The sequence below is a fragment of the Canis lupus genome, chromosome 10 (genome assembly GCF_048164855.1).
Source record: "Canis lupus baileyi chromosome 10, mCanLup2.hap1, whole genome shotgun sequence".
In the NCBI taxonomy this organism is placed as follows: domain Eukaryota; kingdom Metazoa; phylum Chordata; class Mammalia; order Carnivora; family Canidae; genus Canis; species Canis lupus.
The window spans coordinates 4,015,731-4,040,777 of NC_132847.1; the positions used below are offsets into that span (position 1 = coordinate 4,015,731).

The 25,047-nt window shown below is 47.4% G+C and overlaps 1 protein-coding gene and 1 long non-coding RNA gene across 2 annotated transcripts in view; both read left to right on the forward strand.

The window, feature by feature from the left end:
* COL23A1 (collagen type XXIII alpha 1 chain) overlaps positions 1-25,047 on the forward strand; it is a 322,014-nt gene that overhangs the window by 146,015 nt on the left and 150,952 nt on the right. The window lies entirely within an intron of this gene.
* Positions 960-23,855, forward strand: LOC140640841 (uncharacterized). Its single transcript, XR_012037450.1, has 3 exons — positions 960-1,204; positions 2,073-2,234; positions 23,653-23,855. It is a non-coding gene; the product is annotated as an uncharacterized lncRNA (long non-coding RNA).

The window sequence follows — 25,047 nt, forward strand, 5'->3', positions numbered from 1 at the left end:
TCATGGAGAGGGAGCCTCAGGGCCAGGGAGTGTGTGATGAGGAGGTGCTCCAGGAGGCTGAAGAGCCAGCCCCTTGAGAAAAAGCACATGGCCTGCTACTTCCCCACAGTGTGGCCTGGGGTGGGAGTGCGTGACCTTAGGCCACTACTTACACTCTCTTAACCCTGATTTCCCATCTGTAAGGTAGAGATGATAATAGCACCTGCTTTCTAGGGGCGGATGGGAGCCTATATCAGTCCACTGGGCTGCAAGGATGGAGAACCACAGACTGCATGCTTGTTGTAGGTATGCCCTCAGCTCTGAGGCTAGAGGCCCCAGGTGAAGTTGCGGGCTGGTGTGGTTTCTTCACTTCTTGGCTTTCAGATGGCTGTGTTCTCCCTGCGATTTCACATGGGCTCCCCGCTCCCCTCTATGCTTGTCTGTGTCATAATCTCTTATTGTTAGGACAGCAGCCGGCCGTTGGATTAGGGTCCACCCTAATGACCTTATTTTAATTTCGGTACCTCTTGGGAGGCCCAATCTGCAAATACTGCCACATGCTGAGGTCCTGTGGCTGGGACTTTAATATATGAATTTGGTGGGGAGAGGGGAGGGACATAGTTGAGCCCACACAGAGGGTTAAATGAGGGGAGAGTGGGCTGTAATGAAAAATAAATATTTGGTCTTTGTCCTCGATTCCTGGCACATGGCTCCTTAAAGTCTTGGAATCTTGAGTGATAAGAGTTGTGGATGCCAATGAGATGGCTGGTGTCTGAGGTCCCCAGAGAGCTGCAGGGCATGGGGGCACGGGGGGGGGGAGGGGGTGGGGGGGTGGGGGGGGGATAGTGTGATCTGGCTTCCCAAAAGATCAATCCATGATAACAGGGTTGGGAACTTTGAATTCTTTTCCCACCCCCAGGGTGGGAAGTCAACTGACCGTTGAGTGTAATCACCAATGGCCAATGATTTAATCGCCACACCTACTAATGGAACCTCCATAAATCCCCAAAGGCTAAGGTTTGGAGTTGGGAGAACTTCAAGGCTGGTGAGCACAAGGAGCCAGGTACAGAGATGAGAGCGTCCCCTTCCATTCCAGGAAGATGGCATGCTCCAACTCCATGGGGACAGAAGCTCCTGCTCTTGGGACCTTTGTGAGCTCATCCTCTGTGTCCCTTCATCTGGCTGTTCATCTATATCCTCTGTATAGGAAAAGTAACTTTCTGAGGTCTGTGAGCCATTCTAGCAAATTATGGAACCTGAGGAGGGGTTCATGGAAACCCCCAGTTTATAGCCAGTTGGTTAGAAGTACAGATGGCCTGATACTTGCAGTTTGTGGGATTGAGCCTTGATGTCTGTGGGGTCTGTGCTAACTCCAGGCAGTTTAGCATCTGGATTGAATTAAACTGTTGGGCCCCTGGTTGATGACGGAGAGCTAGAGAAGTGAGTTTGGAAATGACACCATGTGTTGGATGTCAGGAGGGGAAAGGGCATGTCGGAGAGTGAGGAGCTCAGGGCACCTGACCTTTGAGGAGCTCAGGAGCTCAGGGCCAGGGGTGTGGGGTGGGATGTGGTGAGGTGGTCCTTCAGATTTGAGCAGATGGGGATCCCTGGGTGGCTCAGGGGTTTAGCACCTGCCTTCCGCTCAGGGCGTGATCCTGGAGTCCCAGGATCGAGTCCCACATCAGGCTCCCTGCATGGAGCCTGCTTCTCCCTCTGCCTCTGCCTGTGCCTCTGCCTCTCTCTCTCTGTGTCTCTCATAAATAAATAAATAAATAAATAAATAAATAAATAAATAAATAAAATATTAAATAAATACATAAAATTAAAAAAAAAAAGATTTGAGCAGATGGTTGGTTGGTGGGTGAGGGGCCCCATAGGCAAGGGCCTCAAAGCAGCAAGACAGCTGATATCGGAGTCTGTGCCCAGGACTTCGCTGGCAGAGCAGGAGAGAAGGCAGGTGGACAGCCGGGAGGTGCTCAGAGGATGGTTGTGCAGCAGGGCCATGGGCCCTTGCCACACTCCCCATGTCCCTGGGACATTGCCCTGGAAGTTCCTCACTTGCCTGCTTCCTTCTTCCTTCCCCTTCTGCCCAGCATCATCTTCCTCCTTCCTGGCTCGACTCTTCTTTGGTGGGCAGGTGACCTCAGGCCTCACTGGGTGCAAATGCACAAAGCCAGTTCTGGCTGTTGAGGAGCAGGAGTCAATGACGGAGCCTGTGTGGCCTCAGCCTCTTTTCTGCTGTGCTCTGACCATGGGTGAGTGACCCTTATCAGCTGTCCCTGGCTCTGGGGTCTCCTGCCTCCCTACCACACTCCCCCACCACCACTGGGTTCAGCCAGTGGGATCACAGGACGGAATGAGAGGGCCACACACTGGAATAGCCTGTGGCAGTTCTAGCTTTTGTTGGTGACTCAGTCCCTGGGCTCCAGCAACACCACCTCTACTCATTTGTTGACCCAGTTTAGGGGCGTGGGAGTAGCTTCCGCTGTTGCTAAACTTTGAGTTATTTGAAACATCCTCCGTTCGGCTGCTAGACATCTCCAACACCTGTGTGACTAGCCTCCTGCATTAAATTCCCCCTTTTCGGGGCACCTGGGTGGCTCAGTGGTTGAGCATCTACTTTGGGCTCAGGGCATGACCTCAGGGTCCTGGGATCGAGTCCCACATCAGGCTCCCTGCAGGGAGCTTGCTTCTCCCTCTGCCTGTGTCTCTGCCTCTCCCTCTCTGTGTCTTCCATGACTAAATAAATTAAGTCTTTAAAAAAATAAAGTAAATTCCCTCTGTTGTAAATACTTTTGTTGCCTTAATTAGACCCTGTCTACTAAGATGTAAAGACTTTTTTCTGAAGCCTTCACAATAAAAGGACACCGCTCCAGAAGGTACTTTGAAAGGCTCTGCGATGACCTAATTGCAGCTAGAGTCCTAACACATAAGGAAGTGCCTGCGCATTTTTTTATTCCAAGACCTTAAAAGCAGCTTTCATATGTCCTCTTCTTTCCAGTCAGGAGTTTTAAACTGCTTATATCTAATCAGAATTGGCATTCATTTCTCTTACTTCTTGTGGACTTCTGAAAGATTTCTGTTCTCTGCCTATAGAAAGTTGCAGAAGATGTTTCTCCCTAGTCCACTGTTAGCTTCCTTAGGTGAAGTAAGCACAGACACTTTTGTTTGTTTGTTTTATAAATTTATTTTTTATTGGTGTTCAATTTGCCAACATATAGAATAACACCCAGTGCTCATCCCATCAAGTGCTCCCCTCAGTGCCCATCACCCAGTCACCCCGACCCCCCGCCCACCTCCCCTTCCACCATCCCTAGTTCGTTTCCCAGAGTTAGGAGTCTCTCATGTTTTGTCTCCCTTTCAGCACAGTTTTGATAGAATCCTCCTCATCATGAGAGGTTTCGTGGCTGGAACCTGTGGCAGTTCCAGAGGGTGTCTGTATTCCTTTCCCGTGGACTCTGTAGTAAATTATCACAAACTTAGAGGCTTAAGACAACCTATGTCTATCCTCTGAAAATGCTAGAGGCCAGAAGTCCAAAATGAGTTTCATGGGGTTAAAGTGAGGGTGTCAGAAGGGCTGGTTCTTTCCAGAGGCTCATGTGGAGGAGGGGAAACGCATTCCTGGCCTCTCCAAACTTCTGGTGGCCACATCACTTTGGTCTCCCCCCTCATAGTCATATTGCCTTCTCCTCCCTCTGCCTCTCTCTTATAAGGACACTTGTGATCACCTGTAGGAATAATCCAGATAATCTTCCATCTCAAGAGCATTAACTTAATCACATCTTCAAAGTCCCTTTTGCCATTTTAGATAACACTCACAAATTCTGGGCATTAGAAGGACAGGGAGATCTCTGGGGGCCACTATTCAATCGTCTTCAAACATAGTGTCTTCCAGAACTTCATCATGGCGACTGTATTCTACAACTATCTCTGTGGGAATAAGCTTTTGCTCCCAGAATGAGCTTTCCAAAACCAGCTCCAACTGGGACATACCCAACGTGGAACGTGAGGGTGGCTCCTGAGCTTTACAGACACAGGTCCAGCCCCTGCCCTGCAGGCACCCACTGACCTTCTGGGTAGTTTTCCCACAGCTCCTCCATCACCCACACCTTTGGCTCTCCTGCTGGTCTTCCATAAACTGACCGTGTGCCTTCTGTGCCCTGCTCATGCTGGACCTGCTGCTTGGGTTCCCATCTCCCACCTCTGCCTGGAGCACGCTGCTCATCTTTCATGGCTCATCCCCATGTCTCCCTGCTCTGTGCTCCCATCCCTGGTTCTGTGTTAATGCACCCATCACAGTAGACTTACTGCTGCCTGACTCCCCAGGTAGGGACCTGCTGCCTCACCGTACGTACCTGGCGACTCCTCATGAGCATCAGCGTGAGGAATCACTCAGGACACAGCAGTTACTTGGAGAACAGGACTTGTGTTGAATTGTGCAGATGATCTCATTATAATTTCATCAGCAGACCTTATTTCCCAAGGTGCCATTTAAAGGAACCACGGAGGGGCACCTGGGCGGCTCAGTCATTATGCATCTGCCTTTGATTCAGGTCATGATCCCAGAGTCCTGCTCAGCAGGGAGTCTGCTTCTCCCTCTTTTTTTTTTTTTTTAAAGATTTATCTATCTATTTATGATAGACATAGAGAGAGAGAGAGAGGCAAAGACACAGGAGGAGGGAGAAGCAGGCTCCATGCCAGGAGCCTGACGCGGGACTCAATCCTGGGACCCCAGGATTGCGCCCTGGGCCAAAGGCAGGTGCCAAACCACTGAGCCACCCAGGGATCCCTGCTTCTCCCTCTGCCTCTGCCACTCTCCCTGCCTATGCTCTCTAGCTCTCTCTTTCTCAAATAAATAAATAAAATCCTCAAAAATTTTTTAAAAAATAAAGGAACCATGGAATTCTGTTGGTCTCTTTCTCAACATCCTGCCTGGAGATCATAAATAAGCACGTGTTCCCCACACATACCAGTATGTGCATACCACGTGTGCATACATGCACGGACCTTTCCCACAGAGGTAGACAAGCCAGGGAAGTGACAGCCCTTAGGAATAGATAATAAAGCTCAGATAGATAAAAAGTTTTGTTTTAGCAAAACAAAACCGCTCTTCTTTCTCTTTTCTTCCCAGCTTCCATCTTGTCCTTTCCAGGGTACAGTGAGCCCTGGAGATGGGATTGCCATTCACATGCCTGGAAAATCGGAATCCATTTCTGGAATTCTTGGCAATGGTGGCGGAATTCCAGTGGGCAGAGGTCCTGGAAGTTGGGGCCCTGGTGAGGTCACCTGTGCACCTTTATTAGCTGCTTGTGGGGAAGAAATTCCTCATGGGTTGTGATCGCTTATTCCCAGCAGGAAGAACATTAAGAAACCAGCTCTCAGGAGACAGGAAATGAATGTACAGTCAAGAGAATGCAGTACATTCTGAGTTAAGTGACCTATATTCAGGCTTACAGTCTCAGAGTGACAGTTTCACCTATAAGTATTTCATGCTTTTAAAATTCAGCATGGTGGCAAGCAATTACACACATGTCTTTCCCAGCTGATCTTGAGTGAACACCCATGGGACCTGATGTGGTCGTGGTATGAGCACAGAGCCTGTCTGGACCAGGAGCCTGGAAGGGTGGCCTTGACAGAAGGAAGGGTGCAGTCAGTGGGGACAGACCAAACCTGAGCTCTAGCTGTGCCTTGGAGGGTGAAGAGCATGGTATGGACAGAGCCAGGCCACTGGCTGGAGGGGGAAAGCAGAGCCACCCTGCCCTGTGAGACCCTCTCAGTGGAGACACTTGGATGGCACCTGGTAGGAGCCAGGGGAAGTGATGAAGGGTGGAGCAGGGAGGGAGGGACACAGGACTCTGTTCACAGAAGGTCCCTCTGACATCAGTGTGGAAGCGGGCTGGGGGAGACAGTCAGAGGGCTTTGTACTTTCCAGGCAGGAGACCAGGTGGCCCCACCAGGAAAATGGAGCCAGACTGGAACTCTGGGGTGTCCTCAGCATCGATGCCCCATGGGCCTAGATTACCATGAGACTCCGATCAAGGGAGTACCGCATCTTTCTGCAGAGGAAAGGAAAGGTACTTGACTTTTGAGGAGTCAAAAGGGGGAGGCTGAAACGTGGTGGCAGGAATGCTAAGCTTGAGGCAGGCAGGCTTGCCTGGGGCGCATGTCTCCTGCCCCCATCTGTAGAATGGGGATACCACCCCATGCCCAAGGCCGAGAGAGATTTACGGCTGCTGAAATGGCAGGTGCCCACCACAGGCCGATATTCCTATATATTCACCTGCTTCTCCTGCCCTTCCTCCCTCAAGCACCTGGTCTAGAGAGGGAGGTTGGATGCCCTTACCAAACGTGGGTCAGGAGGATGCCAGGCCTGTGTAGGTCTGGGGTGCAGTAGGGTCTCAGAAACACATGGAGGATCTGCCCCATCTGTGTGCTGGCACCTGGAAACGCTGCCCTGTGGGAGCCTCTGAGGCCCAGGCCCACTGGGCTGGTAGCCTCTGTTTCTGCAGCCTCCATCAGGCATCCGAGGGGTTAAAATCCAATTGCCAGTCCTGGTTCAGGAATGAAATGAGGCCTTAAAAGAAATACCATGGACCAAGAGAGTGACAGTGTCCTGGAAGAGCGGGAGACATCCTGTCCCTAGCCCAGCCCCAACTCACAAGCTGGGCGCTGACACAATGAGGTCAGGAGAAGTGGCTGCTGTCCTGGTTCAGGGGCTGGAAGGACGGGGCTTCTGAGCAGAGGCTGCCAGCCACCAGACCCCATCCAGCAGGCCAGGCTGTGATGCCCTGTTCCTGGATACGGAGCCCAGGCCACAACATTCATTTATTCAGTCTTCACAGAGTGCCAAGGAACTGGAGGGGTCCGAGGCCCCGGAGGCTGTCTCTGGGTCCCTGTCACTGCTGGTGGTGGGAGGTCATGGGCCCCACACTGAGCTTGGCATGTGCACATCCATCCTGCTGGCCTTTCGGGGCCAAGGCACTGAGGCCCCAGCGTGTAAACCACAAAGCCACTTGTCCCTCCCAAGAGAATTCATGGTTTCTGTGCAGAAACTACTGAAGTTTATGTTCAGCTTTTATATTATGACTCCATGTAATTAGATTTCATTGCCTGAAGTTTCAGAAAAATAATGAGAAACTTGTAGGGTTATGGAGCTCATCTTTTCCTGGCCCCGCAATATCTGGTGGGTTGAGGTTTTTAACAAAAAGTCTCTTGAATGATTTTGGTTGATCATGGCTTCTCCTTATGCTTTATCCCTTCAGTTTGAAAAGCACAAGAGGTGAGAGGTTCAGTCAGTTAAGTGTCCAACTCTTGGTTTCAGCTCAGGTCATGATCTCAGGGTGGTGAGATCGAGCCCCACATGGGGGGCTCCTCGCTCAGCACAGAGTTTGCTTAAGATTCTCTCTCTCTTCCTCTCCCTCTGCTCCTCTCTCTCCCTCATGCGCTCATGTGTGCTCTATCTTTCTCAAATAAATAAAATCTTTTAAAAAATAAATAGAGGGGGATCCCTGGGTGGCTCGGCGGTTTGGTGCCTGCCTTTGGCCCAGGTCCCGATCCTGGAGTCCCGGGATCGAGTCCCACATTGGGCTCCCCGCATGGAGCCTGCCTCTGCCTGTGTCTGTCTGTCTGTCTGTCTCTCTCTCTCTCATGAATAAATAAATAAATAAATCTTTAAAAATTTAAAATAAAATAAAATAAATAGAAAGCAAAAGAGCTGCCCAGGGGTCTCTCAGCTTCCAGCAAAGGAGGCCAGCCTTGGTACCTTCTTGTCTGGATGGAAGGCAGCCCGGGAAGCCAGAGGCTGCCCTCCCAGCACAGGGTGTTCAGTCTCCTCTGAGGATTTGTGATTCCCCTTCCTCCTATGCTACCTGAGATCTGAAGCAACTGAGAATACAAATAGACTTGTCAGGGCTCAGAATGCCTGCTTCACTGCTGGAAAGGCTGAGCTAGAGGGAGGGACTTGGCCCCGAGCCCAGTGGGCTTCCTAGCACTTCTTTCTGGAGTCCAGACTGTGGGGTCCCAGAGGGTGACACGCAGACACCCACCCAGCCAACCATTGCTGGTCCTATCCATGCCTTCTTAAGGGCCTGCAACAGTGAAGACACTTGTGCCACCGGTTGGGAGGTCACAGGCCACAGTGGCCAAATCCTGCTCTGACCACTGGCCACAGGCATCTTTCCCAGTGCTGCGTGGCTGCTCCAGGGTAGAGCTAGGAGATGGCAGTTTCTTCCCAAAACTTGTGGTCAGGGCCAAAGTGGACAAATGGGTAGAAGGAGAGAAGGGTCTCCCTGCATGGCCCTGGCACATGGTTAATGCCCAGGAAACTTATTGTTTAATTGAGTTATAGTGGACATATAACATTACATTAGTTTCAGGTGTATGACATAATGATTTGATACGTGTATACAGTTGACCTTTGAACAACAAGGATTTGAACTGCTCTGGTAGACTTACATGTGGATTTTTTTTCAATGAATATACATATATACATTACAATAAATGTGTTTTCTTGGGGCACCCAGCTGGCTCAAGTCAATTAAGCATCTGCCTTCAGCTCAGATCCTGATCCCTAGTGCCCTGGCCACTACTGATCTTTTTACTGTCTCCAAAATGTTGCCTTTTCCAGAACGTCATATGATTGGAATCATACAACATGTAGCCTTTGCAGATTGGCTTCTTTTACTTAGTGATTATGCATTTTGGTTTCCTCTGTATCTTTTTATGGCTTGATAGCTCGGTTCTTTAGTGCTAATATTCCATGGTCTGGAAGGCCTACAGTTTATGAATCCATTCACCTGCCAAAGGATACCTTGGCTGCATTCAGGTTTGGGTAGTTATGAATAAAGCTACTGTAAATAGCCATGTGCAGTGTTTCATGCGGACATAAGTTTTCAGCATCTTTGTATAAACACCAAGGAGTATAATTGCTGGGCCGAAGGGTAAGAATAGTTTTGTAAGAAACTGGCAAACTATCTCCCACAGTGACTGTACCATGTTGCACATTCAGCACCACTGAATGAAGGTCCCCATTGGTCCATACCTTCGACAGCATTAGGTGTTGTCAGCAGTCTGGATGGCCATCCTGATAGGCATGTAGTGATATCTCACTGCTATTGTAATTTGCACCTGCCTGATGACATAGGATATGGAGCACCTATTTATATGTTTATTGGCCACCTGTATGTCTTCCTAGTGAAGTATCTGTTAAGATCTGTGACTCATTAATTGGATTGTTTGTTTTCTCTTTTTTTTTTAAGATTTTATTTATTTATTTATTCATTCATGAAAGACACAGAGAGAGTGGCAGAGACATAGGCAGGAGGAAGAAGCAGGCCCCCTGCAAGGAGCCCAATGCAGGACTCAATCCCAGACCCAGGATCACGACCTGAGCCAAAGGCAGACGCTCAACTGCTGAGCCACCCAGGCATTCCTGCCTGGATTGTTTGTTTTCTTCTCGTTGACTTTCAAAAGTTCTTTGTATATTTTGGGTAACAGTCCTTCCGCCCCTTCTACCTCACAGCCTCCCTCCTGAGGAGAAGGAGGTGAGGTCCAGGACCTGTATTTGGTCCCTTAGAAGGAGAGAGGTACCCTGGGTCATGCACCAAACCCTCATTTTGTGCCATTTCTACACCCATGATCTCATGGAATCCTCAAAGTGGCCTGGGTGAGTGTGCACTTTATGGACAATGTCTGAAACTCAGAGGAGAAATAACCTGCCAGGGTGGCCCCGAGCCATAACCGAAACCGTTCAGGTTTCGTTGAGGAATTGTTATTTTAAGAGCATGGACCTCACTTCTGACCCAGAGAACACAGAATGACCACAACCACCCAGATGTTTCAGATCCGAGAGCTGTTGGTATGCCCTCTCTTTGTTCAGCTGCAGGGAAGAGCATTCAATGTTCTCTCTCCAAAACGATGTGTGCATTTTACTGCCTCTTGCAAGGAGTGGTGAGGCAGAGGACATGCTCGGGACCCAGATCAAAGGGTTTCCCCTGAAGCCCTGCTGTTCTGTCTGCACCCTGTGGAACAGAGCTCACCCCAGGGCGCTGGGCAGGCCAGCCAGATTTAGGTTCACACGACATCCCGCACCCAACGCAGTGAAGCTGGTTTTTAACGAGCGTGTGTATAGCCTTTGTCCTGGAGAGGATACGAGGGGTGCTTTGGCCCCCAACACAGTGGAAGTCACTGTGAGTGAATGAGTGACGGCATCCTGTATGATGAATACATGCCTGTCTGCAAACAAGGCTGCTCGACCCAGTTCCTGCCCGCCCCGCTGGGGCAGGGAGTGGGCTTGAACTTCTTCCAACTCCTGCTTCCACCCTCAAGGAAGAGGCCCTCGGATTCTAATACATAATTGTGATGTGATGTTAAGACAATCATTCGATGGCCAAGCTTCAGTGTCGTCATCTGTAAAATGGGCTTCTTAGCCCTCAGCCCTCCTGGATTGGGTGGGCTGAGGGCTGACTCAAGGTCGGGAGGGTGAGGCACCACTACTGCCTCATACCCACCCCCACTCAGCCACTGGCTCACAGACCTCTCCACCCATAGCGAGTGGAGCATCCTGGCATTAGTTAGTGTGACCGTGGGACGTGGTACCAGGTCCCCACCCTGCAGCAGCCTTCACAGAGGCTCTGTTTCCCCACAGTCCAACGAGGATGGTAAATGTACCTCCAGGACTAGCGCTAAGGCAAGGATCAAAGGAAATGGGACCATGCCAGGGCTTGGTATGTGTTTTTGTGGTTGAATTTTTTTAAAGGATTTTATTTATTTATTCATGAGAGACACAGAAAGAGAGAGAGGCAAATACACAGGCAGAGGGAGAAGCAGGCTCCCTGTGGGGAGCCCAATGCAGGACTTGATCCCAGGACCCCAGGATTGCGACCCGAGCCGAAGGCAGATGCTCAACCCCTGAGCTACCCAGGTGCCCTTGTGTTGAGACTTTAATCCATCACCACAGTCAGCTCCCAACACAGGTTTAACTACCCCCTTTTACAGGTGAAGGAAAACAAAGCTCAGAAAGGCTGAGTGACCTGAGCATGGTCACACAGCTGGTAGGGATGGAGCCTGCTTAGAAATCCAAGCCCTCCTAGAAGAGTCTGGTGCCCATTCAGCAATATCTCGGCCGACTCCCCACCATGTCTGTTCTTCTCCTATAAAAATCATTTTTCTTAATGGAACATGCCCATGGGGTCAACCTGTATCTCCAAACGTGAGATCGTGTCTAATTGATAATGCACTTCAAAAGTGGTTTGGGGCTACACGTAGGAATTGCCAACAAGGAGAGCCCCGGTTTTTTCCAGCCTGATCTGTTTACGGAGAGAAAACCCAACAAGAACAGAGAGTTTTAAAGGCTCTCAGTGAACAAAGAACACTGGTTGTCCTCTCCTGGGCTGGGGTTCTGTGACCCCTCTAGCGGAGAGGGGGCGTTCTGTTTTTATTTCTGCTTTCAGCAGAGTTTTCCCTGGGAATGGAACTCTGTTTCAAGTCCTACTAATAAAATGAAAACAGCAAAGGCCCCCGTGAGGTCAGGCCTTCCCCCAGGGTGGGCGTGATGACCACCCAAAGCACAGGCTTTAGAGCTCAGTGTTTCCCAGTGTTTGAGACATTCTTTGCGCTTTTCAAGTCCCAAAGCCCATATTCGCCCTGTGCTAGAGCCAAAAAGGAAGTAACATCTCACAATAGGGAGGAAGGAATTAGGACCTGTTCTGTAGTCCGCCCTCTGCTGCCTTTTGAATCTGCAGGACAGCCCCACAGAAGGACTTCCCTTATCCCCATCTTATAGAACAGCAGACTGAGGAACGTGGCATCATTTCCCCCAGGTCACATGGCTGGTAAATGAGAGGCTGGGGCAGAAACTCAATCTACTGACAATAGAAGGCCTTGGTCAGCCTTCCCCAAAGCTGCAAGCAGAGTGGGGAAAAAAGCTAAAACCCTCCGAAACTGGGGATGGGGCCGGAGAGGAGGGAGGCAGTAGAGCAGCAGAGAGAGGTGCCGAGTCCAGACCCTGCTGCCACCTGGCTTCAAGTCTAGTGCTGCCACGTAACACCTTGTGACTTTGGGCTGTTGTTCATCACCCAGTGCCTTCCTTCTTCGTCTACAAAATGGGAACATAATAATAGTAATACCTACCTCGTATGCTTGGGCAGGTGGAAGATGCTAATTCAGGGGGACAGTGCCTAGCCCCTGGCCCAGAACAGATTTCCAATAAATGTTTAGGTGTCATTATCAATTACTTCAGCCCTGGCATCAAAGGGCTAGAAGTTTGCCTCTTCTCCCCTGGTCCTGGTGCCACACCCATGGTGTGGCCATGGCCAAGTTGCCACTCTCCTTAAAAATTGGTGCCCTGGGGTTCCTGGGTGGCTCAGTAGTTGAGTTTGCCTTTGGCTCAGATCATAATTCTGGGGTCCTGGGATTGAGTCCTGAGTCAGGCTCCCCACAGGGAGCCTGCTTCTCCCTCTGCCTGTGCCTCTGCCTCTTTCTGTGTATCTCTCATGAATAAATAAATAAAATCTTAAACAAAAACAGTGCCCAAGCCTGGATGGAAGGGGGTAGGAAGCAGACCGTGCGGGGGCGACTCTGTTTGCCTCATTCATTCTACAAGTGTTTCTTGAGCATCTACTATGGACACTAAGGAGTGAATAAGGAAGGCATGTGCTTGCTCCACTGGGGCTCACGTTCTAGAAGGGAGTGGCACACATTGAATCTGTAATTTCCTGATCTCATGTTGGCACAGTTCCTGGACCTCCGCACTCCTGCTCAAACTGAAGCCATGTCGTTGACCACCCCTGACTAAGGATGTAGAGTGAGGCTGCCCCTGGACACAGACAAGCAGAGGATGATGTGCATTCCCGAGGCTTGTTTCAGATTTTCTCTCTCTGACATTCTCATCTTCACCCTGCTACTGCCAGAGGGCTCGGGTGGGATGTGAGGTTAGATTCTGCACGCTGCACAGGTCACTGTGGGCGTGGAAGGCTGGCTGAAGGGCTGGCCAGCTGCCTGATGCCCAAGCTACAGTGGGCTTCAGGGAGGGCTGAGGATGGAGGTTTCTGAGGTTCAGCAGGCTGGACCCAGGCAATCAGGGGCAAGCAGCACCTAAGCTGGGGTTAGGCATCCAGACGCAGCTGAGATCCATGGCTGAGATGGGCTTGTGGGGGGCAAAGTACATGTTTCTTGTTAAGGGGACAACAGGGTCAGGGTCTGGCCAGGAGGGCTGAGAGTCAGGTAAGGGCTCCAGTCTGTGGAGGAGCTTGAAGTATCACAGGGCAAGAGAGTTGAGCCTCGAGCTCAGCTAAGAGGGCTCAGTTAATCCAATAATAATTATATGAAATTAGTAGGAATGATAATAGCAGATCCTTACTGAGTGCATAAAAGTCTCCTACTTTATGAGTATGTGCTTGTTCAATCATCAAAACCCCGAAGCAGATGCTATCATCATCCACAATTTACAAGTCAGGAAACCATGACACAGAGAGATTAAGTCAGTTATCCAAGGTCACATAGCTACTGAGCAGAAGAGCTAGGATTTGAATCCAGTGAGTACAAGGTGTCAGACCTTTCAGACACCGGGTGCTCCGCGTAGGACTAGCGTCCTGCAGCCCTCTCTGCTGACAGACCTCAGGCTGCCTCCTCAGGGATGATCTCAGGATTAAGGGGGAGGCCTTGACAGAAGAGCCAAGGACTGAAACATAAAGCTGAACAAATAACAGGCCCTGAATAAATGTTTGTTAATTGAACTTGAAGGGAAAAACTGCAATTTTCTTTGGGCCCAAGTCAGATGCTGCTGGTACAACCCAGTTCAGAATGTCCTTGTTCCGGTGGGTAGTTTGTGATCTTTATCCTAATGGTAGAGACAGGCCACATCTGTTCTGCTAATGAACCCAGTCTCCTTGGCCTGGATGAAGGGGGGGGGGGCAGCCGGGGGCTGGGGGCATAGCTACCTAGAAAAACCATCTAATCAGATACTGGTGTTCCTGGGCATTCTTTCAAATGCCCCTTTATCACCAAGGGTTGGCTTTCCGTCTGATACAGACTCTGTGGTTTTCGGCTGTATAATGATATCTTGCTGGGGGAATGTGAGATGGAATGGGGAGGCACCACTGTGGTTTTTCTCCCGGACAGGAGAATCCGGAACATTGCATGCCTGATTCCCTGCCGGAGCAGGGACCAGAGAAAAGCACAGTTCTGCTTCTGGGGAGATGTCAGATTCTTTACCTGTAGAAAACCTGGCAGGGGATCCCTGGGCGGCTCAGCGGTTTAGCGCCTGCCTTTGGCCCAGGGTGCAATCCTGGAGACCCGGGATCGAGTCCCATGTCGAGCTCCCAGGACGGAGCCTGCTTCTCCCTCCTCCTGTGTCTCTGTCTCTCTCTCTCTCTCTCTCTATCATGAATGAATAAATTTTTTTAAAAAAGAAAGAAAGAAAACCTGGCAGTAGCATGAATGTGAAGGCAACAGTCAGCAGGATCAAGCCTCCACTGTTAGAAGTGCTTGTGTGTGTGTGTGTGTGTGTGTGTGTGTGAGACTGTGAGTGATTTGTACATATGTGTGTGTGTGTGCATCTGTCTACATCCTTATGTTGTCCAGGTGCCTGTGTATGTGTGTCTGGCTGTGCATATGCATACATGTCTTGGGCATGTATTGTGCATTTCCGTAACATGTGTGTTTGCACATGTGTGTGTGTGTCCAGAAGAACCATCCATCAGGGAGGACTGGTTCTGCCTTGTCCCGAATTCTAATAAGCACCAGCCTTGTTTTAAGATCAAACAAAGTTGATTTGGTGCTGGGAATGTTTTTGTTGCATCCTGACTCATTCAGCAAGTATGTTTGTCAACAGGCCTGAGGCTGATGTGTAACCACGTGAAATCCCTTGCTTCTGAAAACTCCCGCTCTGATGGGGAAGACTTACACGTCCAAGAGGGACAGGAGATGAATGGGACAAGGCCAGACCCCAGGTCGTGGGTCAGGTTGTGATGGGCCTGGATGTCAGCCGCCTCCTCTTGCTGAATGCACTGCCTGCCTGTGCTTCCCATCTCAGGAATCAGCCTGTCCAGAGACCTGGGCCATCCACAGCAACTCCCACTCCAGATTCCATTAATCACCTACTCAGCTGTGTGACTTTGGACACATTATTTAGTTTCTCTGAACCTCAGTTTTCTTATCTGTAAAATGGGAATGATATTATTACTATTTGGGAGGATTGTATGAGAGCTTGGTTAATCTACCTTCTGTAACATGTGGAACCCATCGGTCTCTCTCTAACCCCACTACATTATCCTGGTCCAGGCAACAGCTCTTTCTAGGCCCTCTCCCTTCCATACATTTTCCAGCCAGCACTGCTACCCTAGGGGTCTTCCATGAAGCAGATCTGATCCAGACAGAAAGGAGAGGACAGGTGCTGATCACTGGCAGTCAGCCAATGATGGAAACAACGTGGGTGACCCAGCCAATCAGGTCCAGCAACTCAGAGCCCTGGGGGCTTCCTGAGTGAGGCAGGCTGGCCTCCAGAGCTCTGTATCTTTGCCCTTCTCTTAGGACATAAGGCTCTTGAGGACAAGGATGCTCACTGTCTTCTGTACTGTATCCAATGTCTGGCAAAGAACAGGTGCTCAATATGTATTTAGTGAGTGAGTGAGTAAATGGAACATTCTGAACTGTGGAAGAATGGCATCGTGGCAACTGATGTTTGAGGATTTCAGCCTCAGACTGGCAGACTGCCTCTGAACCTCTGTCCCTGGTCCGTGGCTGATGGACCCTCATGTGCCCTGCTTTGCCTGCTGCCCCTCACCCATCAAGTAGGATTCAAGGCCCAGCCCTCGCAGCTCCTCCTCTGGAAGCTCCCTCTGGCTCTCTCCTAACCCTGAGGTCACCTTCCCACCCCAGCTCTCTCTGGCCCCGCCCAATCCTGACAGTTCCTCCCCCTCTGGCCCCGCCCAGTCCTGATGGCTCCTCCCCTAGAAGCTCCCTCTGGACGGGCCCAGCCCTCACAGCCCCTCCCACTCGGCCCCCTCAGCCCTCACAGCCCCTCCCCCAGGCCTCTCTGGCCCCGCCCACTCTGCCTCCGTCTTTAGTATCCTCTCAGGTAGCCTGGCTCTCCTCTCTTGAGGTCGTGGGCTGGAGGAGCTCACAGCCTGGTGGTTGGCCTCTCTGTCTCCACTGGGCAGTGAGTGAGAGCCGTGGCCTCCTTAGCATCCCTATGCCCGGCAGGAGTTCTGGCACAGCTGTGGCATTAAAGTGTCCATGTCCTGTCCACCTCAATGACTGCCCACATGGTCCCTTTATCCTTTGTGGAGGCAGAGAGGACCTCGGAAGAGAACTATCCTGTTTTCATCCCTGAGACCCTCCTAGCAGCAGCAGACCCTTGTAGACATAAACATATCTCATGCAAGACTTGAGTCCATTAGAAGTGTTTTCTGTCACGTGCCTGGGTGGCTCAGTCGGTTAAGTGTCTGCCTTTGGCTCAGGTCATGATCCTGGGGTCCCAGGATGGAGCCCCTCATTGGGCTCCCTGCTCTGGGGGCGGTCTGCTTCTCCCTCTACCCCTCACCCTGCTCTTGTGCTCTCTCACTCTCTCTCAAATAAATAAATCTTTTTAAAAAAAGTGAAGTGTTATCTATGAGGGATCTCTGACTAGCAACTTTAGTCTTTTCCATAAATTGAGTAAGATGTAAGTTTGACAGAGCACAGTAGTTCTTACAGCAGCAATCCTCAAAGAGCAGAGTCCATAGGCCATTGTGGTTTTGATTTGCAATGCCTCGTGATTAATGATGTTGAGCATCTATATTCATGGGCTTGTTGGCCATCTGTATGTCTTCTTTGGAGAAATGTCTGTTCAAGTCCTTTGCTCATTTTCAATGAGGTTGTCTTTCTGTTGTTGTTGTAAGAGTTCATTTTATATTGGATGTATATTCTAGACACATTCTGAATACCAGACCATTGTCAGATGCATGATTTTAAAATGTTTTCTTGGGGTTCCTGGCTGCCTCAGTTGGTAGAGCATGCAACTCTGGATCTCAAGGTCATGATTTCAAGCCCCATGTTGAGCATAAAGCTTTTAAAAATTGTCATTTTTACTTTCTTGAAATGTCCTTTAATACAGAAATTTGTTTTAACTTTGGTGAAGTCCAATTTATCTATTTTTTTTCTTGTGTTTTTTTGTTTTGTTTTGTTTGGCTTTTGGTGTCATATTCAAGAATCATTGCCAAATCCCATCTCAAGAAGATTTATCCCTATGTTTTCCTTGAGAGTTTTATAGTTTTAGCTCTTATACTTAGGGCATGGATCTATTTTGAGTTAGTTTTTGTCTCAGGTGAGAGGTAAGTGTCCAACTTCATTCTTTTGCATGTGGATATCCAATTCTTACCACCACTATTTGTTAAAGAGACACTTCTTTTCCCATGGCATCCTTGTTAGGAATTAAATTAGGGGTACCTAGGTGGTTTAGTCAGTTAAGCTTCCAACTCTTGATTTCAGCTTAGGTCATGATCTCAAATAAATAAATAAATAAATAAATATCTTTCAAAGGAAATTTTGTGCCTAGAATCATATAGTATGTGATGTTTTAAGATTGGCTTTGTTTGTTCAGTATAATGTCCTTCATTTCCATCCAAGCTGTTTCATGTATCAAAAGTTCATTCACTTTTTAAAAGGTTTGTATTTAAATTCCTTAGCTCACATACACTGTTGTATTAGTTTCAGGTATACAATATAGTGATTCAATACTTTCCTAAATCACCCCTGCTCATCACCCGTGCGCTCCTTAATCCCCATCACCTGTTTCCCCATCTCCCCTACTCACCTCCCCTCTGGTAACCATCAACGTGTTCTCTGTAGTTAAGATTCTCTTTCTTGGGTTTGCCTCTCTCTCTTTTTTCCCTCCATGCTCATTTGTTTTGTTTCCTAAATTCCACATATGAATGAAATCATATGGTTTTTGTCCTTTTCTGGCTGATTTCACTTATTTTAATACTCTCTGGCTCCATCCATGTTGTTGCAAATGGCAAGATTTTATTCTTTTTATAGCTGAGTAATATTCTATTGTATGTATGTGTATACATATGTGTGTGTGTGTGTGTGTGTGTGTGTGTATACCACATCTTCTTTATCTATTCATTGATAGTTTGTCTCTTTCCATAGTTTGGCTATTGTAGATAATGCTGCTATAAAAATAGGGGTGCATGTTAGTATTAGTATCTTTGTATAATGTAGTGCAGTTGCTGGATCATACAGTAGTTCTATTTTTAACTTTCTGAGGAATGTCCATACTGTTTTCCAGAGTGGCTGTACCAGTTTGCATTCCCACCAGCAGTGCAAGAGGGTTCCCCTTTGTCCACACCAATATGTGTTGTTAATTTTAGCCATTCTGACAGGTGTGAGGTGATATCTCATTATAGCTCTTTTTTTTTAAGATTTTATTTAAATTCCAGTCAGCATACAGTGCGATATCAGTGTCAGGTGTATAACATAGTGATTCAACGCTTGCATACAACACCCAGTGCTCATCACAATAAGTGCCCTCCTTGATCCTCATCCCCGGGACATCTGAGTGGCTCGGTTAGCATCTGCCTTTGCTCAGATCATGATCTTGGAGGAGCCCATTAGTGGCTCTATACTCAACAGGGGGTTTGCTGCTTGTTCTCTCTCTTGTCCTCCGCCTGCTCACATGTGCACACATGCGAAGCCTCCCCCCAACCTCAAAATCTTTTTTAAAAATCCCCATCACCTATTTCCCCCATCCTCTCACCCACCAACAGTTAATTCTATTCACTTTTATTGCCAAGTAGTGTTTTGTGGTGCAGACATACTACAGTTGATTTAGCCATCTAGTTATTGTACGACATTTTGATTGTTTCCAGTTTTGGGCTACTACAATGAACACTTCTGTGAACATCTACCAACAGATTTTTGTGTAGACATAAGATTTCATTTCTCTGAGATAAAGATCCATGAGTGTGTAATCGATGGACTATATGGTAAGTATATTTCTAGGGTTTATCATTGTTACAGTTTTGTGTTTGGTTGGTTTGTTTTTGGGTTTTGGGGGTTTTTTTAGAAACTATTTTCCAGAGCACACTGTACCAGTGTGAGCCAAGTGTAGAAATCCTAACTCATTTCTTATCCCTTTACCCTGCTCCATTTATAGTATAGTTGTCTTAACTGTTTCCATACATTGAGAACCCTATTGAATGGTGTTTTACTTTTTGCTTCAACCATGAAACAGAATTCAGAAAACCCAGCAGAAGGAAGAACTATTGTATTCACCCATATTGTATTCACCCATATTTTTGCTTACTTTATTCTTTCTTACTCTTTGATGTTCCAAGATTCCTTCTCTGGTCATTTACTTTCTTTTTAGAGAACATGCTTTAGGCATTCTTTCAGGGTAGATCTGCTGAGAGTATTTTGGTTTCCTCTTTTGTTCCTAAAGGACATTTTCCTCCGTTCCTGAAGGACAGAATTCTGGGTTTGGTTTAAGCCGTTGAAAAAAAAATGTTCATCATTTCCTTTCGGCCTCCCTGGTCTCTGATGAGAAATTGCTGTCACTCTAATTGTTTTTCTCCTATAGGTTAAGTATCATTTCTGGCTACTTTCAGAAATTTGTTTTTTTGTTTTTGTTTTTAATTTTCAACAGTTTGACTATGATATTTCTTGGTTTGATTCTCATCAAGTTTATCCTGTTTGAGATTTATCCAACATGTTGAATTGGTAAGTTTTGGTCTTTGCCCCATTTGGAAGTCACTCCGTCTCTCCTCCCCTGGGAATCTGGAATGTGAGATCTTTTGTTACCTTCCTAAGGTTCCTGAGCGCTCTGGTCATTTCTGGGTTCTGTCTGTTGTTCAGATCAAGTAATTTCCATTGATTCTCCCTTCTGGTTCTTGGAGTCTTTCCTCTGTCCTCTCCATTCTCCATCCACTGAGCTTTTTATTTGAATGATTGTATTTTTCAGTTGCAACATTTTCATTTCGTTCTTCTTTATATCTTCTATCTTTACATTGTCTGTGCTGAGAGTCTCTGTTTTTGTCATTTGTTTCAAGTGTGTTCTTCACTGCTCGCAAAAGCTTTTTTTTTTTTTTTTTTTTTTTTTTTTTTTTTTTTTTTTTTTTTTTTTTAGAGCTGTTTTAAAATCTTTGTCAGGGACACCTAGGTGGCTCAGTTGGTTGAACATCCAACTCTTGATTTTTCAGCTCAGGTTACTATCTCAGGGTTTGTAAGATCGAGCCCAGCTCTACACTGGGCATCCAAGTCAGGCTCTACACTGGACATGGAACCTGCTTAAGATTCTCTTTCTCCATATCCCTCTGCCCTTCTGCTCTTCTCCCCACCACTCACTTGCATGTGCACACATGCTCACTCTCTAAAAAAAATCTTTATTAGACAATTCTAACATCCATATGATATCAGTGTTCATATTTGTGGATTGTCTTTCTCACTTAAGTTGAGGTTTTCTAGGTTTTTGGTACAATGAGTGAATTTCTTTTTTTTCTTTTTTAAGATTTTATTTATTTATTTGAGAAAGAGAGAGAGCAGGAGAGAGAGAGGGTCAGAGGGAGAAGCAGACCTGAGAGCCTGATGTAAGACTCAAACCCAGGATTCTGGGATCATGACCTGAGCTGAAGGCAGACACTTAGCCAACTTAACCACCCATGTGCTCCCAATGAGTGATTTTTAATGGAATCTTGGACATTTTGGATAGTTATAAGACTTGGGATCTTACTTGAAATCTTGTGTGTTAGCTGGCCTGCTCAGACACGTATGTATTCATTACTTCCAGCAGGATGGAAGGCCAACTTTTCCACCCAGCCTCCACTGACATCCAAGATGGGGAAAGCTCCTCCTCATTACCCTTGGGAGGGAGCTCAGTTCTGGCTCCTCTGATACCACCCCAATGGAGGCTTTATGTTACAGTCTGGCTAAGGGGGCAGTCTAGTCTGCTCACTACTCTGCCGTGGTATATGGAGGGAGGAGTACAGCTTAGAGTTTTTGGTGTTATATGCCTGGTGTAGAGCTCTTATTCTCTGGAAGTTTTGTCTTGTTATGCTTCTCCTCTTCTTGTACAGAGAGCAGGCTTTCCTTGACTTTTTTGTTCATTGATGTTTCTGAGTCACTGGCTTCTCTATCACTCAGTTTAGAATAGATGAGACAAAACAAAAATTAAAACAATAAAAAGCAAAAACATACACACAAGTGAAGTTACCTGTCATTTCTCAGATGCCAAGGTCTCTAGCTAGCCTGGCTTTTCTTCCCAGCTTTCAGAATCTTCTATATATACATGTGAGAGAGTGTGTATATATATAGAGAGAGTATGTATATGTATGTGTATGTGTATAATGTTCCCATATATAAAATAATTATATATAATTTTAATATTTTAAAAATTTTAATATTTTATAAATGTCCCCCAGGGTTTTCAGCTGTTCTTTCAACAGGTAGAGTAGGGAAAATTATGTCTGCTCCATCTTTCTGCCAAGTTTTTAGTTACTATAGTTTTATAACATGCTTCAAATTTCTAATTGGGCTTGTCTTCACTATTACTCTTATTTTTCAGAGTTTTCAAAGCTATTTTGTGTGTTTTCTCCAGGTGAACCCTGCTATTATTTTAAGCTCCAAAATAAGAGTGTAGCTATGAGTGTTACAAAATCTCATTGATTTTGTAGATTAATTTAAGGAGAATGAGCATCTCTTCAATGCTGAACCTCTGTCTACCTCTCCAGCATCCAAGGATGCTTGCCTTTTCAGCATTTCTTGGTAGAATTATTTTAAGTTCCCTTCCTAGAGATCCTTTAATTTCTTGTTGAGTTGACTCTTGAATGCTCTATCCTTTCTTAGAGCAATCACAAATAGAATGCCTTTCTATTATGCCTTCCTCACTGGGTATTCTTTATATGTGGGAATGCCATTCATTTTTTGCACGTTACATTTATATCCATTTATTTTAGTGTATTCACTCATTATTTCTAGTGGTTTGTAGTTTATTCTCATAGATCGGAGGTATCAAATCATAGCATGTGCTAATAATTATATTTTTCACGTTCCATTCCAACATTAGCATTCCTTCCTTTCTTGTGGTCTTCCAGAAAACTGTTCGGTAATGGTGGCGGTGGTGGCCCATCCTCATCTGGTTCCTGACTTTAATGGGGGAGCTTTCAGTATTTCAGCGAGAGGCACGATAGCATGTTGGACTGTGGTTTGCAACACTGTTTTTTAATAGGGCAGCAGGGAGAACTTACCTATTCTGTTCTCCCTCTTAGCACAGCATCATAAACCAGGCATGGGTAGCAAAGGCACTTACACATAGAAAAACCTTGCCATCTGGAGATTGAAAAACACCCTCCTAAATAATTAGTGGATCAGAAAGAAAATTCAAAAATGGAATAGCAGCATGTGTAGAGAATAATCTACACAAAAACAGAGCTGTGTTAATGAGAAGTCTTGGAATATGTCACCACGTAAAGCAGCTTGGGTGGAAGGGGAATGTGCTGACTCAGAAACAAGAAGCAGAAGCTTCTGGTGCGCTGGCCTTGCAGCAGAGCTGTGGCTCGCTGGCATCATTTCCCAGAGCAAACACAGGACTAGATACCCTGCAAGCCCTTCTGGGGCTTGGGCTGCTGACCACCACAGTGCTTACAGCCTGTGATGCCCATGGGGCCAGTGAAGACAAGCTGTAAGCCGGGTGCAGGGGGTCACCTGGCTGAGCATGGGGAGGGATCACCCCAACTGATGCACCCTGGTGTGGGGGCACCACTGGTAATGTGATATCAATAGAAGCAAAAGATCAAGGTTTGTGAATGATTTCCTTTTCTTTTCTAAATTAAGCAAAATAAATGTTAGTAGCACAGTGATCCCATTCTCATGCTAGTGTTCTGAGTAGAAAGGGGAGAGTTATTGCTTGTGTCCCCTGGGGAATGCCAAGGGATTGGGCCCAGGTCTGTGTGTGAACACCAGGGCCTCCATCCTCACTATTGTGTGGACACCTGCATCTCTGAGGAGTGTGGTGGGAGTTGGAGTCACAGGAGCGAACAGAGGGGCTAATCTGGGCTCACACTCCTTCCTCACCCCGCACTCCCACCGTTAGGAGTTACCTGTGTTTCCCTCAAGTGTTTCATGTTATTTCAGACCTCAGTGCCTTTGCATATGCTGCTCTTTCTGCCTGGAATGCCCTTCTCTTCCTGGCAGACTCATTCTTCTTGCAGACTCAGCTTGGGTCTCTTCTTCCATGAAGAGCCATGCCCAACAGAACTGATTCCTCCTCCCAATGCCACCACAAATGTGGTGCTGTGCCTGCCGTGCTTACAGACCACACTGCATCTACTTCCATATCCCTTACTGAACTGTGGTTCTTTATTGTTAAATGAAATGAATGGATGGTTGGATGGATGGATGGGTGGGTGGAAAAAGAATGATGGTGATGATTATAACTGAGTGCGTTACTAAGGCACCCACACCCAGTAGCATGGCCATCCCTTCTGATGAGCATGGTTCTCGATGGGGGATTTGGGGAGGGAACCCTAGAATTCCCTCTATTACTGCCTGGCCCACAGTGGCCTCCCAGTGAGTGGCTGCCATATTGTCTGATCGTGTTCACCAGGAGCATGAAGGTAGGGTAAGTGAGGGCCATGGGGACATATGGGATGTATGACACCCCAACCTGAGCCTCTGTCTCCTTTGCCTTTCCATTTCCAGGAATCTCACTGAAGGCAAGAAAAGACCCTTTGAACTTCCCTTTAGAAGAATCTCTTATTCTTTTGAGGTTTTCATAGTGAAGAGTTGGACGAGCCTGTGGTTTCAAAGCCTTGGTGGTAGCCTCCCACATCTGTCACTTTATGAGTTGCCCCAGAAGGCTAGAAGGCACCTTCAGATCCATCATTTTTCTTCACAAATACATTTGTTCCCTTTCCCTTGGCCTCATGTTGTCTTTCTTAGAAAGCGTTGCAGATGTTGGGCAGAGTTGGATCAGAGGGAGGTGGCTTCACACAGTGGCTGCACTTGCAAGGCATCCCAGCTCCGAATTATGAAGACCCCGTGGCGCTCTGAGCCTTCAGACGACTGCAGGGTGTTGGGTGTCAGGTCTCAGGGCTTGGCCTTTGTTTCCGGAAGGGACAGACCTAAGGCTGGCCTTTTGCCTGAAAGCAGCAGGTTTGCACAATGTGAACCTGGCATGTCTCCCACAAGAGCTGGGACTCTAGAGGCAGGCAGACTCAGGCTCCAGGGGCTGGCACCTCACATGGGCTGGGTGAGCATCATCTCTGCAATGGGAAGAATTATCTTTCCTTGAATGGGGTGTTGCAAGAATTGAGCCAATGCGCTTAATCCCTCCAAGGGCTGGGGCACCTGGGTGGCTCAGTCAGTTAAGCCTGCCACTCTTGGTTTTGATTCAATCATCAGGCTTCATCCCAGTGTAGTGAGATTGAGCCCCAAGCCCTGTCAGGCTCTGCACTCCACGGAGAGTCTGCTTTGGATTCTTTCTCTCCTTCTCCCTCTGCTCTTCCTCCCATTTTGTGCTCACTTGCTCTTAAATAAATAAAGAAATCTTTAAAAATAATAATAATATTAAACTCCCCAAGGGGAGGAAGGAGAAATGCCACTTATTAGTGCCCACCTGTGTGTGAGGGGGGCAGACGCGGTGGCTCAGAACCTCAGTTCAAGTCTAGCTCATCCACGATGGGCTGTGATGAACCACATGAAGAGTCTAAGGACCACGTGTGGCACACAGCTCTAGTTTCATATGTGCCTCACATGTAGAATGCCTTAGTGAATAGCACTTTCGCTCACTGACTCACTTCTCACCACTAAAATCATTCTATTATTTAGAATGGCAACTAATGGGTAGTTTGTGGGTTTAAATAAGATGGAGGCAACTGACGCTACCAAGTGTTGGTGAGGAATGCAGAGCAATGAAACTCACATGGGCAAGAATGCAAAATGGTGCAGCTGCTGTGGAAGGCATCCACCCCTCACAGGGCTCTGCAATCCCATTCTTGACTATTTACCCAGGGAGAGTGAAAGCTTGGGTTCACACCAAGATCTGGACGTGCATGATTATAGCAATGTGATTCATAATTACACAAAATTAAAAAT